Below are 18,503 nucleotides of genomic sequence, written 5' to 3'. Positions count from 1 at the left end.
AGTTGGTACCCAGCGACAGCCAGCAGATTTCTGGCTTCACAACTGACTTGAAAGTCATACCCAGGCTCCTTGTGGCCTCCTATAAAACCTCCTCCCAACTCACCATAACTTAGCCCTCCTTTAGCAGTTTCTGTGGGTGACACATGACAACACATGCTCCACTAGGGGCCGTCAGAGGGCAGGACACAGAGGCCACAGCTAAGCCGCCAGGCTTTCTTTCCTCTTGTCTGATTTTCAGGAAGTTTCCTTCCAGATCTTTGGGCACTTCCTGTCCTCCTCACATCAGTCACTGGTTAGGCTCAACATGACTTTTTTTTCTTATAGGGCGTATATGGGACTCCTAGAGGAAACAGGACAGACATAAATACACTTTTGTTGAGGCTATAGGACCTGAGAACAATAGCCCATTGCTAGTAGGGACAACAGCTGAGCAAGGGGTGACTCTTTTTCTGCACGAAAGTGACAATTATATTCTTCATAGCCTTTTTCTATTGAGCTAAAAGCCCGTCTGCAGTTGCAATCACTTCCCGATCCACTGTCCACTCCAGAGTGGGTAAGGGGACCAGGTAAGGCCTTAGCTCCAACTCCTCCCCCACAGGTCTTCACCACAGGGAGCATTTCCTTGTCAGAACCCAAGACAGGCAGACAGTGACACTCCAGAGTGGTGGGAAGAGGCTCCCAGGTCATAGGATCAAGATTTCACGTTAGAAGCAAAGCTGCCTTCCTCAGATCTCTTCCAGGGTGTCCGGCGGCCTCCCCTAAGGCCACATCCTCTTGTAACAATTACACCCATGGTCCAGGCTCCACGCATCCTTTAATCTGCCCTGTGGGGACCACGAAGGAAGAGTTTTTCTAGGTTTTGAATTCTCAATACACATGATTTTTATTTCTGAGATGGCTCGTGAGGCCCTGAATTCTGATGTGCAAAACGTGCCAGTGTTTGAAGCCCTGGGAACTTGGCGAACAAGAGAAGCAGGTGCAGGACCTGGAACTCTTGTTTCTGTCGAATCAGAAGCACTGAGTCCCAACTAAGAAGGAGCCAATGAGAGTGAAGGGAAAAAGCGGTGATGAAAGTCTGTTTGGCCTCACCCTCCCCAATGGCCCTCCACTCTGGTCACTCTGAGGTTTTATTTGATTTTGTTTGGTTTTTCTGAGACCAGGTTTTGCCGTGCAGCCAAAGCTGGTCTTGAACTCACCATTCTCGTGCCTCAACCTGCTGAGTTTGGGATTACAGGCTGTGCCACCCTGCCCAGCTTGATGCTGGCTTTGCTTCCCGAGGTGGCTCATTTTGAGGGATCCATGTTTGTAGGCATAGCTTTCTAGGTGCGTTACCAGTGTTCCTTCCCAAGGAGAGAATAAGAGAAATGGAGGTGTGTGTGTGTGTCGGACCTGGTTCCCGGCAAGCTAGAGGAAGCTGATCCTTGAGGCGGACCCTGGGCTTCAGGAAGCTATTGGAAGGTGCCACTGGGCATAGCTGAGAGAGGGAAGGCAGAAGGAGGAACAGAGACTAGACTGGGAGCTCTGGAGTGGGCTGGCCCTTTAAAGTGACCCGGTCTAAGGTGGCAAGGAGGGGGGAAGTAAAGGAGTGATGAGGGTATTTTTGGCTTACATCCCGGTGCACCCTAAACCGAGCCTCCTTATTCCTCATGTCCTGAGGATGTGAGAACACGGCTGTACTGGAGACAGAACCTTGAGGGAGGTGATTTAGGTAAACTGAAGCAGCGGGGGCCCTGTAAGAGGAAGGCGAGCCAGCAGGGGGCTGGGGAGAGGTTCTGGGAGGAAGGGTCAGGTGAGGAACAGTGAGGCTTGCCAGGGAGGGAGACTTGCCTTGCTGCCACCCTGGCCTCAGACTTCCTGCTTCCCAGCGTGGGGAGTGTTCAGCTGCAGCAGCCTTGGTCTGTGGATGGATGAGTCGCCCTCACAGACCTGCTTGCTTGGTTGAAGCACCTCCGTTCACCTGGATAAGCCTGAGTGGGGGAGCGCTGCTGCCAAGCTGCTCGGTCCCAGGCCCCACTAGACCTGGGACAGCAGTGTATGAGCAGGGTGAATTGGGAGGAAGGAATGGCAAAGGACTCATCTCAAATCAAATCTTTAAAATCTCTATAAAAATTACCTTTGTAAAACAGCATTCTAAGTGAATTTTATATTGAAGCCTTTTTTTTTGGTTTTTGTTGTTTTTGTTTATTTGTTTGTTTTTGTTTGTTCCTTTGCTTTGCTTTTTAAGGCTGAAAGCAAAGAGACTCAGGAGAGTTGATCTTCTGAAGAGAGACAACCTGAGAATCAGGCTAGACTCAAAACGTAAGTTCCCAGGTGGCAGCTCCAAATCACCTTATCTGTTTGAGGTCACCTTCACAGTTATCACATTGCAAAGGATATAAATACACTTTTAATAAAAGGCCAGTTGTATTTCACTTTTTTCATAACAGTTGCCAGCGTGGACTTTGGCCCCAGTAGCCATGGCAACTAGAGCAGAATAATACAGTGCTAATAAGACCAATGGTGATGGCCAAGGAGATATTGCCATTCACTAAGGGTGGAGAAGTGTAGGGTCAGGACAGCCTCATCAGCAAGTGACCTATGGAAGATGTTAGGTTACAGGAGGTTGAAGACCAACTGGGACAGGTTTTTGTGGTGATATAGCTATTTGAGGGTCACCCACACTTCTGTAAATAACCCTTCATTCATGCTTGTCTCTGAAAAACCACAGTGAACTCACTGAGTTCACCAAGTTGGCCTTGGATGAGGTTGCACTTTGGTTTGTTTCTGGTGCCCATCTTCAGTAAATAGGCATCGCCCAGGGAAAGTGACCCCGGGTCCTAGACTAGGAGCTTCCAGCCCAATGTAGCTAGCACTCTGTGGTCTGTTTCCAGGGTGCAGACTTGGCACTCTTCCCCACAAACTGATTCTGAGCTATGAGGAAAACCCACGGGACCACATTGCACAAGGCTGCATTGCACAAGCTCCTCTGGAAAATAATACCCCCCCGCCTCCCCCAGCCAATCCCCGACACGGGAACAGCCGCAGGAGAAGCTCCAGAGAGTAACATGCAACAGATTACAGACTCTGGAGCTTTCTGCTCAGTTTGCTGGCAGCTCCCCCTACCCTTGAGATTCTCTGCAGCTCAGAGAGATCTCCCAACCACACAGTTTTCTACTCTCCACAGCGAAGGAGGGGCCTTCTAGAAGGTTGCAAGTTTCCACTGCTTGAGCTTCCTAAGTGGCCCTCCTGGAGGGTGTGTTTCAAATCCTAGGGGCACCGATATTCCACAACCTGTCTTCATTCCACAGAGGGAGCATGCCTGGAATAAGCCTGCGTGTCATCTACGCTCAGGAGATGGGTGACTGCTGATAGCTCATAAAAGGTCACTGAAGACACCTCCCCTCCCCCTCTGTCCGCTCAGGTCACTGTAAATCTGGGTCTCTGGCCTCCATCTTTTGAGGCCCCACCCCTGTGCCCCTTGCACCTAGACGCCAAATCTTGACCCCTCCCCAGAAAAGGTCAAGACCACTCCCCAAGGCTATTTAAACTGTCTTCCCCCCCCCCCCCAAAAAATTAAACACATGGTTTCCCTCTTTTCCCCCAGTGATCGCATTGACGGCTTTCAGGTTCCCCTCGGGGCCACCGGAGAGCACAGGAGTCCAGTTAAACCTGGATACCTTTTAATTTGGTTTGATTTGATTTGATTGGGATTTTTGCATCAGCAGAGAGCTCCTCTTAGAAAATATTCTTAACAGTCACCATGGAGGCGTGGCACACTTCCAGGTCGCTCCACATCTCCCCATTAATAAACTGTCTCTTGCTGCAATTCTCCACATGTCTCTCTACAACTTATTGCAGAGGGGCAGAAGAATCTGGAAATTTCAGTGCCTGTAGCTCCATCCCAACACGCAGGCACACATCTTCCTTTTTCCCTCCTCCCACCCTTCTATGTGTCCCTTAATTCCATCACATTATCTGGACCTCCTTGGCAACAGAGAGTCGCCGTATAGCGGAAGAAGCCAGAGTTTCCATCTATAGAGACTAAGGCTGCGTCAGTTACTAAACAGACACATTCGCAGAAGCAGTCAAGTGCAGAGGGGAGAAAGAGTCTCAAGTCTACCTCCTAGCATACATGAGGCTCTGGGTTCATTGCGGGAAAATTAAAGTTAAAAAGCAGAGGGGCATGCCTGGAGAGGCAACTCACTGGTTAAGAGCAATGACTGTTCTTGCAGAGGATCTCAGTTCAGTTGCCAGCACCGAGATGGTGGCTTACAGCCATCTATAGCTCCAATTGCAGGGGATTCAGCATGTGTGTGGTGCACAGACAGGGAAATGGTCACACACATCAAATAAAAACTTTGGTTTTAAGTGCAGAAGCAGAAAAGCTGCCAAGCAAGGACTGACCCCAGACACACTCACTGGCTGGAAGAGAGTTGCAGGACAGTCTGCCTTCTGGAATCTCGAACAAGGTATCAGCTTGAAACTGTCCTCAGCCAGCAGAGCCTAGGGAGGCTGACTGAAGTGAATCCTGCGTGGAGGAAGCACCTCTCCCCGAGGCCGCCCAGAAACTATTTTCCATGGGCAATGTCCCTTGCATAATATAATGCATCAAAGGCAAAGTGGATTCTTTGAGAAAAAGGCAGTGGGAACAGGAACCAGAGGAAACACACTTACACAAACTTGTAGAAAGTATACTGTGTGAACCAATTATGCCTGATATATTTTTTAGATTTATTATGTATACTGTATTCTGCCTGCATGTGTACCTGCACCCCAAAAGAAGGCACCAGGTCCATGGTTGTGAGCCATGTGGTTGCTGGGAATTGAACTCAGGACCTCTGGAAGAAGAGTCTTAACCACTGAGCCATCTCTCCAGCCCTGCCTAATATGTTTTAGGAAATAAGAAAAATACCCAGAGAGAAGCATGCCCTGCTGGAGCCCAGTTCATCTTGGAACCTGAATTCTTCCTATCTTCCTCCTTGCCTTTTGTCCTCAGCTAGCTAAGACCTTTCCTCATGGTCATAAGACGGTTGTAAACATTCCATATTCCGCAGTCACGTGACTTCCAGGGTCCATAAACAGGAAGCATGTCCTACACATCTCTTTTTAGTTCAGAACATCCAGGCAGACATCTCTGCACACGTCCTCGGCAAGGATTATAGCACCTGCCCATTGCTAGATAACCAAATGCAGAGAATGGTTGGCTTAGACCGCTAAAGACCAGACCCCCCAGAGTTAGAGACAAAGGCCTGAATATAGGAACAAAGCCAGACCTATAACAAGGTGAAAGCAAACATGTGCAAGATGGGGAAAGTGGGGACAGAGGGGGGGAACCCATCCGTCAGCGCCTCCTCCCAGGTCTCCAGGCTGTGTAATTTGTTGGCAAGTTTTTCTAACTGTTCTTTTGGGGGTTTTGTCATTGCTTGTTTGTTTTGGTTTGGGTTTTGTTGGGTTTTCGAGACATGGTTTCTCTGTGTAGCCTTGGCTGTCCTGGAATTCGCTCTGTAGACAAGGTTAGCCTCAAACTCAAGAGATCCGCTTGCCCCTGTCCCTTGAGTGCTGGAATTAAAGGTGTGTGCCACCACGGCCCATCTGTTCTTTTGGTTAGTTAGAAATAACTGCCCCATTCTTCTCAGCCAAAGCAGATTTTCTAGTGTAAGATAAACACATATTTTTATAGGGTGTCAATGCAGAACAGAATACCCCACTGGCAATGCTTGATAGATTCTGCGTTACATTTTAGGAGGAAATGTCACATGTCGCAAGTGACTTTCAGCCCTCTAATCCGGTGACAAGCTTAATTCCATGGGAATCGATCAGCAAGTTGTGGGTTTGTTTGTTTGTTTGGGGGTGCAGTGGGGGGGTCAGGATCTGAATTTTGACTATTTAAAAAAGAGAACATACATCCAAAAGCTTGAGGAAGGATAGGGAGGATGGTCCAGCGAGTCAGGCACTTCTCTTGAAAGCCCGAGGCCCTGTGTTTGATTCCCAGAACATACACAGAAAGTGGAGTGGTGGCAGACACCTGCAATCCCAGCACTGAGGAGGTGAGGACAGATGGCTCCTGGGACTAACAGGCCAGGCAGTCTAGCCTAATGGCTAGATCAATGAGTCCAGATCAATGAGAGGCCTTGTCCCAAGGAGGTGGTCATGCGTTCCTGAGGAGGACACCTGAGGTTGTCTTCTGACCTCCACATGCGTGTTCACATACATACATGTGTGCTCTCACACACAAACACACACACAATGTTTTTAAAGCTTGGGGGAGAAGAAAAATAGAATCAACATGTGGCGGGGGCTGGAGAGATGGCTCAGAGAGGATCCAATGTCCTCTTCTGAGCTCCACAGGCACCTGCACACATGGGCACACACCCCTCCCCCACCACCACATATGCACAAAGCTAAATATAAAATATTGTTTAAACCGGTGGGAGTTAGAGATGAGGGGTGACTGCCTGGAATCGCAAGGGTTACACAGAGGTTGGCATTGAAGTCATCTGCCTCATTAACTTCCTTTCGCCACGAGGCACACCACGGGGAGAATAAGGAGGGCCATTTGAGTAGCTGAACCCTTAGTCAGCCCGGGCAATAACCTGCCATAAATACCTGCAGTGCTTCCGTTTCCAGTTTTCCCATGCACGCTGGCTTTGGTAGAAGCACTGATCACAACCCTTCGCTCTAATAAGAAGCTGAGTTTGAAAGAGAGGCTCTAGGAGAGGGAGGCCCTCCTCTGGATCATGAGCCCATGCCTACTGGCATCCTCAGTTCTTGTGCTTAGATCCACTGCTTAGTGAGTAACACGTTTTTAGGAGCAGATCCCCATGAAGCCAGGGTGGATTAAGGCACACCTGGACTCCCCATCACATGCCAATCCCTGGGCAATGAAGCTGTCTTTTCTTCCTTTTGCTATCACAGATCCTAGCTCTGGGAACTCTAGGTATTTATCAAGGTCCTCCACTTCTCACCTCTCCCTCCACTTTTTTCCTGCTACGAAAAGTTTAATCCACTTTTCCTGTGAAATAAGTAACTGCCGGGCATTTTGGCTTTCAGGGAGATTTTAACTTGAGTGTTTCTAAAAAATTGGTACAAACCTCAGATTTTGCGATATTGCATTTTTAGAATGACACTAGGTGACCCTAACATATTATCTCATGGCTGGAATCTTTTAAAAAAAAAAAAAGAAAAAAGAAAAAGATGAGTCTAGGGCCTCCCTGGAAAGCAACAAGAGGAAATCATGGAACTTCACAAATACCATGTGTATCAAGAAATCCTTCCTCATTTAGAAAGCCTAGTAAGACTAGTGTGTCCCTAAGTGTATGGAACTTTGCAATGGATACCATGGTCATTTACTTGTAATTTGACATTTCAGTAAAATTATCCATGTGTGAACAAATGTTAGGAGCAATAAAATACTGTCAGAAAAAAAAAAATCTTTCTAAAGATTGATTCATGCAGCTGTGCTGATGCATGCAGTGCCCCTGAAAGCCAGAAGAGGGCGTTGGATCCCCTGGAACAGGCGTTACAGATGGTTTTGAACCGCCACGTGGATGCTGGTAACTCCACCCTGGTCTTTTGTGAGAGCAGCTGATGCTCTTAACCACAGAGCCATCTCTCCAGCTCCCTCGTGGATGGAATATTATTTGACAAAGATTCATTGGTTGAAGCCTTAATCCTTGCTGTAACTATTTGGGGGGCAGGTCCTCCATTGACTATTTCCAAAGTTAACTAGGGACACCATACCTAATAGGGGAGGGAGAGACCCCAGGGGAAAGGACATGAGGACACCTTGAGAAGGGGCCAGCGAGTGTCAAGAGGGAAAGGCTTCTTTAGGCCAGTCCCCTTTCACCTTGGCCTTCCCCCTGGGAAAGCCCCCCAGTACCAGGGCACAACTGCAAGAGCTCCCTCCTTCTCAAAACACCTCCCTGCCCGGTCATATGTCTCAAACAAAAGGAAAAGAAAGCGCAGTGCATTATAAAACTGACTTATGTAAGTTTGGGGGGGTATGCAAATTGCCTCCCCAATCCCCCAATGCTAACTTTCTAGAATTCTCTTTTAATTCCCTATCCAAATGGAGTAACGAGTGTGACTTTGGTTCTAGATTTCTTTCTCTCAAAAGCACCCATTTCCAACATGCTCAACCCTGCCGCTTTCTGCTGTCACCCCTGAAGTCTCCCTCTCGGTGGAGAAGCCCGACAGGAACCGCCTGCTGAGGTAGGCTGTCTTCTGGCATCAGTGCCAAGAATGAATTACCAACTTGCCAGACCGAAAGCTAATACCAGGTATACAGGCCTTAGAGCAGTTGGGTGTTGTCTTAAAGCTAAAGAACCAGGTTTGTCCACTCCAGCAGACGGTGGAGAGACAGGTGTGGAGGGTGATGAATGGATGATATCTTTGTCTTCTGCTATAACTGCATACCCGAGACCGAGAGATCACCCACGCACACTGGGAAGCTCAAGAGAATGGCGCTGGAATCTGGTGCAGCCTTCTGGCGGCATCCTAAGGCATCCTAACAAAGCTGAAGATGTCACATGATGATACAGAGCAAACCTGCTAGCCTAGGCCTCTTTTCCGCCCACCTCTTAGTACCTTATCTAACCCTATCTCCCAGCGGCTCCAACTCCATGTAACATTAACACATGAAGATGGCTACTAAGTTCTCATCACCTGAGCCCATTCTCTCTCTCACAGTCCACACACCCATTGCCACGACCCCGTGAACAAAACCTGCCTTGCTGTCATTAACAAGTGTATTGAAGTTTTCCTTTAACCAAGCTAAAACTGGAAGTTCATTCACAGATCTTTGGAGACTAAAAAGAAGAACAAGGGCTGGTTGAGATGCTCAGAGGGCAAAGGTTCTTGCTGCCAAGTTCAGTTCCCGAGAACCCCATGATAGAAGGAGAGAACCAGTTCCTGAAAGTTGTCCTCTGACTTCCACACGTGTGCCACGGCAAGTGTCCCCACAGGACACAGTAAATAAACAAATACATAAAGGAGTCCAGATGGATAAAACTGCGGAGAGAATGCCTCTGAGGAAGGAGCAGCGGGTGGAGGCAGAGTGTATCCGGGTGAGCAGCGGCCAGAGGGCACCGAGCAGCAGAACAATAGTCAAAGAAATAAATATCTGAAAAATAAACAGGAAAGAGAAGGTCACCAACAGAGTTTAGCTCGGTTATATTCTGAGTTCCCTTGCAGTCCACAGGGCCCGATCCCCAAATCCACAATGTCCTCGCCCCTTTTCTGAAACTGTGGGGTACTTGCAGACGAGCCAGCAGGCCTTCTGAACACCTTCAATCATCTCTGGCTGATTAAAATAACCGACATAGGCCGGGCGATGGTGGCACACGCCTTTAATCCCAGCACTCGGGAGGCAGAGGCAGGCGGATCTCTGTGAGTTCGAGACCAGCCTGGTCTACAGAGCTAGTTCCAGGACAGGCTCCAAAGCCACAGAGAAACCCTGTCTCGAAAAAAAAAAAAAAAAAAAAACCGACACAGCATGCAGGCTGTGTGCTCAGTAGACACACTGTGTGCTAGTTCAGGAGAAGAAGCCTGTACATTTCAATGTTGGTAAATGCTTTATGAGTATTTTTATTAGGGTTTTTTTACGAAGATAGATTCATTTCTGCACATTTATATTATTACATTTCAAAGGCAAAAATACAATTGTCTGTTCTGAACATCAGTGTCAGATACAGTCCTCTGTGTCCCCCCCAGACCTCCCCAACCCCCATGCTGTCCCCTGGCTGTCCCCTGTGTCCCCAGCCCCACCCAACCCCGTTCCCTTGAGGAAAGCTGGCCTAGCATTTCCTTCTGATCTTTCCCAAAGGCCCCTCCACCTAGGTCACCAACAAAATGCCAGACAGAAGTCACAGGTTATGACATCATGGTTATAACTCCAGGGTGACTGAACCCTCACCCTCGACCACTCAGTGGGCATACTGACCACAGCATCTCCCAGTCAGGCAAGCGTCCAGGTCCAACATGGCTTTGTGTTGCCTTGAGTGTGGGGTCAGAGGAAGGCCTGAGATCTCTAGGAGGTCAACAAGCTGCCAGGGGAGGCAGGGAGAATGACAATTTCCCCTGACTCTAAGAACGAGCCCATACTGCACGTAAAAGAGATGTAACAGGAGCAAACAAGAAGACAAAGCCGACTTTGGTTTTAGTAGCAAAGATGACATCACTCAGGGCTTCTGTCTCCTTTTCTTTAAAAAAAAGTCAGGATCTAGAGACAGAAAGGTGGACTTCTCCATTTCCCCAAACCCTTCTCACTGAAGCTGGTGTCCATTTTAATGACCTTAAGGCATGAGGAACAGACAGAAATGTACACATTGCATGGTTGGACTGTTTTAAAGGCAGTTTCTAGCCCAAGCAAGCAGCAACAACAAAGGAGCAAACAAACCAGACAGACAGACCAAGGCTCACCATCAGCACATCAGCACACTCCACTAAACCCTGAGTGATGATGGGAGGCTTTGGCACCACAATTCCCCTCCCTCTACTCCAGGTTCAACTGTTTAAATCCTTCTGCTAAGAGAACACACACGCACATGTACACATAAATGTACACATACACACAAACTGATTATAGTTACATACCAACGAAAGAAAGACAGAACACGAGACTGAAATCTGGTGGTTTTTTTGTTTTTTTTTTTTTTTTTGGTTTTTCGAGACAGGGTTTCTCTGTGGTTTTGGAGCCTGTCCTGGATCTAGCTCTTGTAGACCAGGCTGGTCTCGAACTCACAGAGATCCGCCTGGCTCTGCCTCCCGAGTGCTGGGATTAAAGGCGTGCGCCACCACCGCCCGGCTTGGTGGTTTTTTTGTTAAAACAAAATTAATTTTTCAACAAGTTCTACCAATTGGAATCCAGCAGCATCTCCAACTTGTCATGCAGAGACACAACATCATCCAGAGACACAACATCATCCGGAGACATGACATCACCCATGAAGATGGACTTCTCACCCATTTCTCAATTTAGCAGCTTCGACATTCTCCGTCTTACCGCTTACATTGGGTAACACTGTGGCCTTGTCCAAGAAACCATGAAGGCTGACAGTTTTTACACTGTCAAACATCCAATCCTGAACCAAGCTGTGGGGAAAGAATTCTGTTCATCTGGGCCTTTGGAAAAGGGGCTGCATGGAAAGGCCTCTAACCAGGACAATAGAAGCGTAGCCGAGAAGGTTCCGAGTCATTTCTCAGCTTTGTTTGCGAGGTGTCCTGACATCCACTGTAAGTTTTGAATGTAGTAAGAACTTTTGTTTATCCAACACCTGGTAAATAAGTGAATTAACCGTCTAAGTGCACCATCTGAGTTGTGTGTGCAAGCCTATCAAACCTCTCAGGATAGGGTTCGAGTCTGCGGTCAGTTTTGTGTCAGATCTTACCACACCTCCCGAACACAGTACTTGATCAAGAAAGGAACATGCCTCTATAAACTAATCTGTTAGAAACATCTTTTTCTCCTTCCCAGGCCCAAGTTATCAGCAAAATCTGCTGGTGGTGAGAAATTGCTGTTTGCTGAGAGGCAGAGACATGTTGCGGAAATGGCTGCTTAACGATGCAAAGATGTGTTGCATTTGTTTAATCATGAAAAAGTGTGTTGCTGTTTTACCTTGCCTGCCTAAGGCACCTGATCAGTCTAAATCAAAAGCCAAATGGCCAATAGCTAGAGAGAAAGTATAGGCAGAACTTCCAGGCAGGGAGAGTAAGGAGGAGGAGAAAATTAGGCCCAAGGAGGAAAGAAAAGGAGATAACAGGGAGACACGGGGGCCAACCAGACACAGAGGAAGCAGGAAAGTAGGGCATACAGAATGAAAGAAAGGTAAAGAAGCCCCAAGGCAAAAAGTAGATGAATAGAAACATTAAAAGATCTAGTGGGATAAGCCCAAGCCAAGATTGAGCATTAATAATTAATAATAAGTCTCAGTGTCTTTATTTGAGAGCTGGTTAGTGGCCCAAAGAAAATTCTAGCTATAGAGTTGCCTCCAAAATAATGCTGATAAGGCAAGCTGAACCCAAACTTGTCCATCGCCACAGAAATGTGTCGAGGCTGGAAGAAGCATTTGTAAGTGTTGCAGTCATCCACGCGAAAGACGTGCACATTGCTGAACGCGAAGCAGGGGTGGTCATATTCCTTTAAGGCCCCTGGAAAGTCTACATTGAGGAGCTTAGCGCAATTGAACATGGTGTCTCTGGCCTTCTTGATGACATAGACACTGTAGTAAAGCTGCTGGTGTTGCAAGGCTGGACATAATTAATACAGCCAATATTTGAGATGCTCCTCTATATTGCAGAATGAGATGGCCTCCTTGTGGGGAGAGATGCAGTTCTCAGGGGTGTGTTAGCCGCCCATCTTTATCTCCCAGTTATGTCTTGTCATAAACTCCAGATCCACCCATATGTTAAGTCAATCCTCGTGGAACCAAGGAGCAGTGGGGACTCCTCAGGACAAGCAGGCAATACTCTGGGAGACCCTTGTAACATAGTCAAGTTGCTCAAGGGACCCGGATCCTGGCAAGGATGCCAGGAGGTACTCAAAGGAGGTGCAGGCTGGAGCTCCTGGCAGGGATGTGCGCTAGTGGTGCCCTGCAGCAGCCTGGGGACATGCACCTGCCAGGACAGGAGCTTCAGCTCACTAAAGAGGTAACAGAGAGAGTCACTCCAAGGGCACAGCACGCAGAGGGCCAGGAGCCAGCCACGGCCCCCATGTAAGGTCCCCAGGAACTTCAAATGCTGCCATCCAGGAGTTTCATCTTCCGGCAGCTGCTCCTGGGCCACCGGTGAAGAACAACAATGAGCCTCCACCGCTGCACCGGGATCAGCGAGCCTCCATGGCTGCGCCAGGGTTTATACTGACTCTGGGCACACGGGAGTGGGTGAGGCTGCCTTCTGGGCATTTTACATACATGCATGATTGTTGTTGTGAACCTGTCTCTTATCAGCATGAAAGGGAGATAGCATGCGTAAACTGAGAATGGGTCATTAGGAAGCACCGAAGCGTGGGGCTGTCCTTGGCACATAGTTGCCCTAGTTCCTTAACTCTAGGGAAGTACAATGGTCAGGGACTTTGTAGCCTGAGTAACGAGGCAAGCGGCTGCTGGTGGAAGTAGCTGTGAGAGTAGAAAGACGGGGAGTATTGTGAACACGACTCTTCTTTGGAATCACTTTGAACCTTGGAACTCACTATGCAGACCACGTTGGCCTGGAATTCACCATGCAAACCATGATGGCCTGGAACTCACTTTGTAGAACATGCTGGCCTGCCTAGAACTTGCTATATATACTGTGCTGGTCTGGAACTCTAGACCACGCTGGCCTGGAACTCACTATGTAGAACAAGCTTGCCGGCTCTGCTTTTTCCAGTAACCTTGAGGGATTAAATGAAAATGCACATTATTCTATTAGGATTTGGCTGGTGTATGCCAGCGGAGCACCCCTCCTTGGTGATTAGCAGCTCTTTACTGCTAGCTGAATTCTTTTTTTTTTTTTTTTGGATTTTTGAGAAAGGTTTTCTCTGTAGGTTTTGGTGCTTGTCCTGGAACTAGCCCTTGTAGGTCTTGTAGACCAGGCTGGCCTCGAACTCACAGAGATCCTCCTGCCTCTGCCTCCCAAGTGCTGGGATTAAAGGCATGCGCCACCACCGCTAGCTGAATTCTTGTAAGAGACTTGCACCTGCTTGAGCTTCCTCCCAAGGACAGTGCAGGGAGGAGCTGGCTGACTGTACTGCTCTTTGTTCTGCCTTGTGCCTATAATTGGTGCGTATGCTGGCTGAGAAATAACTGGGGGCTGGTTGGCATTTACCTCCTGCTCTGTCCTGTGTTTCCCTTCATTTGCCTCTTCCTTTAACCTCAAGCCCCATCCCAGGTACCCGCTGTTGTAGACCGGCTCCGACAGGTCTACAACCGTGTATTCATTTCACCTTAGCCTAGCCAAATGATCTATATCTTAAGAAAATAAAATACTAAAGGTCAGAGAGCTGGCTCAGAGGTTTGGAGCACCGCCTGCAGTGCCCGAGGTTCCCGGTTCGAGTCCCAGGTAAGTGAGTTATGTAATGTGTGAATGTATCTGTCTGTGCTGTGTGTGACTGTGTCTCTGTGCTGTGTGAGTGACATCTGCATGCATAATTAATCAAAAAAAAGAAAAGAAAATACTTGCCCATTGGAAGGTAAAAGATGGCATGCTTATTAATTGTCCTAATTGTGTGTTCGTTTGATTATGAAAGAGGCTGAACAGTTTTCCTCATTCCTGAGGGAGAATAAAATTTCAGTTAGAGCTGCAGTTAGCTCAGGACTTCACATTTTAGACTGGTCTATGACACTATTTCCTCATGTTATGACTATATCATATACAAAATACAGTTCTGGCCCATCCTTATTCCAATAAAGCAGGGAATGCTGTCATAAATGCAGTATCTTGGAAAAATGAACGTATCAGATGCTTCCCGGAGCCATGTTTAGAACCACTGTGTGATTTGTGGGTACGAAGCAAAGCCACCTCGTTTCACCCATTTGCACCATTCTAAATGTGAATGTAGTTAGGCTCCAGTCAGCAGGGCTGCTCTGTTCTCAGAGCATGCCTTCTCCTGCAGCTACAGTGACCAGGAGAGGTAAACAAACAAACAAATCCAACACATAGACTGTGGTGGTGCCGAAGGAAGATAAACAGGTCGCTTTTCTGCTAGAAAATAGTGAGGGCTGGAGAGATGGCTCAGAGGTTAAGAGCATTGCCTGCTCTTCCAAAGATCCTGAGTTCAATTCCCAGCAACCACATGGGGGTTCACAACCATCTGTAATGTGGTCTTGTGCCCTCTTCTGGCCTGCAGGCAGAAATACTGGCAGAACAATGTACAAATAATAATAATAATAATAATAATAATAATAGAATATGACAAATATATTTTTTAAAAAAAGAAAATAGTGAAAGATGGTCAGAGCCAGTTTCTCCATGGTGACATTAAGGCTAACCCTAAGGTTCGTGTTAGGTTTGAACATCTCACCTGGAAGTTCTCCTGACAGAAAGAGTTTCCAAGGACATGTGTTAGCAACGAATGTATGTGGCGATACGGCCTGCACTGGCTTAGGTTTCACGAGCCAGGATCATTCGGGAAGACGGAACCTCCAAAGGGAAAACACCTCCAATCAAGCTGGCCTGTAGGCAAGCCTGTGGGGTGTTTTCTTGATTGATGATTGATGCAGGAGGGCCCAGCTCAATGTGGGCGGTGCCATCTCTGGCCAGGTGGTCCTGGGTAGTCCAAGAAGCCCGGACCCAAAGAAAATTTAAGATTATGGTCAAGTCCTGACTGTCGTATTCTGTGAGGCTGATCATCACAGCCCGCAGTCTTGAGGCTGTTCCGGATGTAGAAGTTTCACTAGTTTGGTCTGCAGAATGCAGAGTGACCCGAATATTTGGGGGTCTTTGAGGCCATGATAAAGGAGGTGGAATTTAACTCTGGATTCAGTGACAAAGTATTGAAGGTTTCAGAAAGACCATGATTTGTTACTGCATAGGAAATGAGTTAAAGAATAGAGGCTTCCCGATGAGAAACTACAGTGATAGTTCCAATTGGCAGCCTGGGACAGGGACCTGGGACAGAAGTGAGTCATCTAAGTCCCTACACACGTGACCTTAGCTCAGTCTGCTACCCTTAAACCTCCTCCCTCACATAAACCCATTAACGATTAGACCAGCGCCTTCAAAGACAAAATATGCTCTTGGAACAATAGAAGCTGTTCTCTGTACATCACCCAAAACTAGGCTACATGTAACTGACCAACAAAGACTTAGATTCAAACCCAAACAGTATGGAAAACCCACCAGGAAGCTGAGTCTTTTCTATGGGGCCTCCTGTCCATTTACCCTGCTGTGGTGGGCAGAAGATCTCTATGAATTTACTGTACACATAAGCCAATCAGAACTCTCCTGCCTCAGAGGGCCTATTCATTCATTCTCTGAGGACTCCCTTCCTTGAGAGGTAAACGCCTGCCCATGGGGGGCGGGGCTTACTAGGTCTAAAAAGAAGCAGTCCTGTTTACTGAGAGGTCAGGCTGCTGTCTTAGCTTCTAGCCTCCCACTGCGCTGGGGAAGTGGAACTAGAGAACAAGATGACCACCTCTCAGGCAGGCAGTTCTCAGGAATCAACGCCCTCACAGTGGGACACCTCTGGTTCCTAGATACTAACCCCGGTTCCCTTTCAGTTCCCTTCCCTTAAGGGCCACAAGGCACAGTGCCTCACTCTGCTCCTCACTCTGCTCCTCCAGACACTCCCCTGCAGTCCCCCCTCCCCGCCCCATGCTAGGCTGTCCCTACCCACCACCAGCACCACCAGCACCACCAGCACCTGCATTTCTGACGTGAAGCTTCCTTAGGGCATTCAGGTGCTGCAGAAATAATACGTAGTTATCCGCCTCTTCTCCATCAGCCTTCTCATGTCACTTTCCAATGGACAGTGGGGAGAAATCTTAGTCGAACCAAGGAAGAGCTATTCAGCCTAAATGCTCCAAAGCCAAGGCTTAGAGTCACACACAGCAAACAGGCACAGATTAAGCTATGTGCAGAATGTAAAACATTCACCATGCACACGGTGATCAAATAGTCAAGGGGGATACCCACGACTACCTGCCTCTGCTGACTGCACAGGTGAGGTCCTGATTGACACAGGGAACGGGAGGCTAAGGGATTATAAAGAAGATTACATCTGTGGAGTATCCCTAATCCGAGAATCTGCAATGTTTCAAAATCCGAGATCTTTTGAGCATCAGCATGTCCCTAATTAGAATATTTCACATTTTAGATTTTCATATTAGGGATGGTTAGCCGGTAAACTCTATGTAAATAGTACCTCTAAGCAGTCTTCCCAACCCCTGACATCAGAAACACTTCTTGTTCCAGTCCTTTTGGGTGATGGACGTTCAGTCTAGCAGTGGAAGCTAGGGTGTTTAGGTGAAGAGGGGGGTTTTGAGGAGTGGGGTGTGGTCGGCATGTTCTGGATAGCCAAGTCACAAGCAAGGCAGCAGGAGTGGGAATGGAATTGGAACCACTTAGTATAAGAAATAGGCTCCCGGCCGGGCAGTGGTGGTGCACGCCTTTAATCCCAGCACTCTGGAGGCAGAGGCAGGTAGATCTCTGGGAGTTCGAGGCCAGCTTGGTCTACAAGAGCTAGTTCCGGGACGGGCACCAAAGCTACAGAGAAACCGTGTCTCGAAAAAACAACAACAACAACAACAAAAAATTAGGCTCCCATGGAAACTGGGAACCCCCGCCCCCCAGCCCTGCCAGCAGCAAGAAGGCCGGGTCTGGTCCTGGAATCTAAACGACCTGTTTATCAGTTCCTAGACAATGAAGGTCAAAGAAGAGAAGTTACAAATTTCTTAACTAGATAAACTTAGGTCTCTTTCCGCAAATCATTGACTGGAGTCATATGCTCTTATTACATTTCCTGTCTACAATTTGCGCTCAGGAGAGAGTCCTATTCCGCTCTTCTCAGCTCTGTGTCTCTGTGAGGGGAGCTGAGGCCTTCTCATCACACCTTAATCGATCTGATCGGAAATGAAAAGTCCCATTTTTTCTTTTTGAAAACCAAGGTTGGTAGTTGCCACGGTTGGTTCGCTGTTTGCCTGCAGAGTGCGGTTCTCAACCTTCCTAAGGCTGTGACCCTTTAATACAGTTCCTCATGTTGTGGTGATCCCCAATCATAAAACCGTTTTCATTGCTACTTCATCACTGTAACTTTGCTACTCTGATGAGTCATAATGTAGATATCTGATATGCAGGACAGTCTTGGGCGATCCCTGTGAAAGGGTCATTCAACTCAAAGGGGGTCACGACCCACAGGCTGAGAACCACTGCTTTAGACCATGGCACTGTCCCACACAGCATGGGCCCTGTGTACTTAGTGTCTGCTCACGCATCAGGGAGGACTCCACATTCCCCTACAGTGAAAGAGTTTCTCCCAAACAGCACGGCATGGCACTGTCCCTTCAGTGCTTGTCCTGGATATAGCATTTTTATAGTCAACCCACTTTTTTGCTTCTGTTAAATTATTCACTTGCATTTAATTTGCTTCTGTTTGGTTGGCAGGGTGGGGTGCAGGCATGCCATAGCATCTGTTTGGAGGTCAGAGGACAAGTTAAGGGAGCCAGTTCTCTCCTTCTACCATTAGGGCTCGATGGTTTGAACTCAGATCGTTAGGCTTGGCAGCAAGAGCCTTCAGCCACCGAGCCATCTTGTCAACCCCTTAGTCCATGCCTTTTCTCATGAGCCTGACATATTAGAACAGTCACACCCAATATGACTGTTGGGAAGGAGACACACATATAAGGACACCGACATTAAATGTCACTACTTGGTGACAATTAATAGTACACTCACTCATATTAAAATTCCTAGGTCAATGAACTAAAAAGGTAGAATTTCAAAACTATCCTTAAGTTCCTGCCCTGAAGATCACACCTGGCGATCCACTTTACGTATTTATGAATGCATTTATTTGTTTGTTTTTAAAATTGTTTTGAGACAAAGCCGAT

At 47.7% G+C, this 18,503-nt stretch overlaps 1 pseudogene; it reads right to left on the bottom strand.

Moving 5' to 3' along the window:
* Positions 1 to 11,177: 11,177 nt before the first annotated feature.
* LOC121464661 lies at positions 11,178 to 12,465 on the bottom strand (annotated as a pseudogene).
* Between the last annotated feature and the right edge of the window lie 6,038 nt (positions 12,466 to 18,503).

This window comes from Microtus oregoni, unplaced genomic scaffold, assembly GCF_018167655.1.
Source record: "Microtus oregoni isolate MIOR12 unplaced genomic scaffold, Mior012 000029F_ref0000214, whole genome shotgun sequence".
Classification (NCBI taxonomy): domain Eukaryota; kingdom Metazoa; phylum Chordata; class Mammalia; order Rodentia; family Cricetidae; genus Microtus; species Microtus oregoni.
This window is presented reverse-complemented; position numbering and strand designations above follow the sequence as displayed.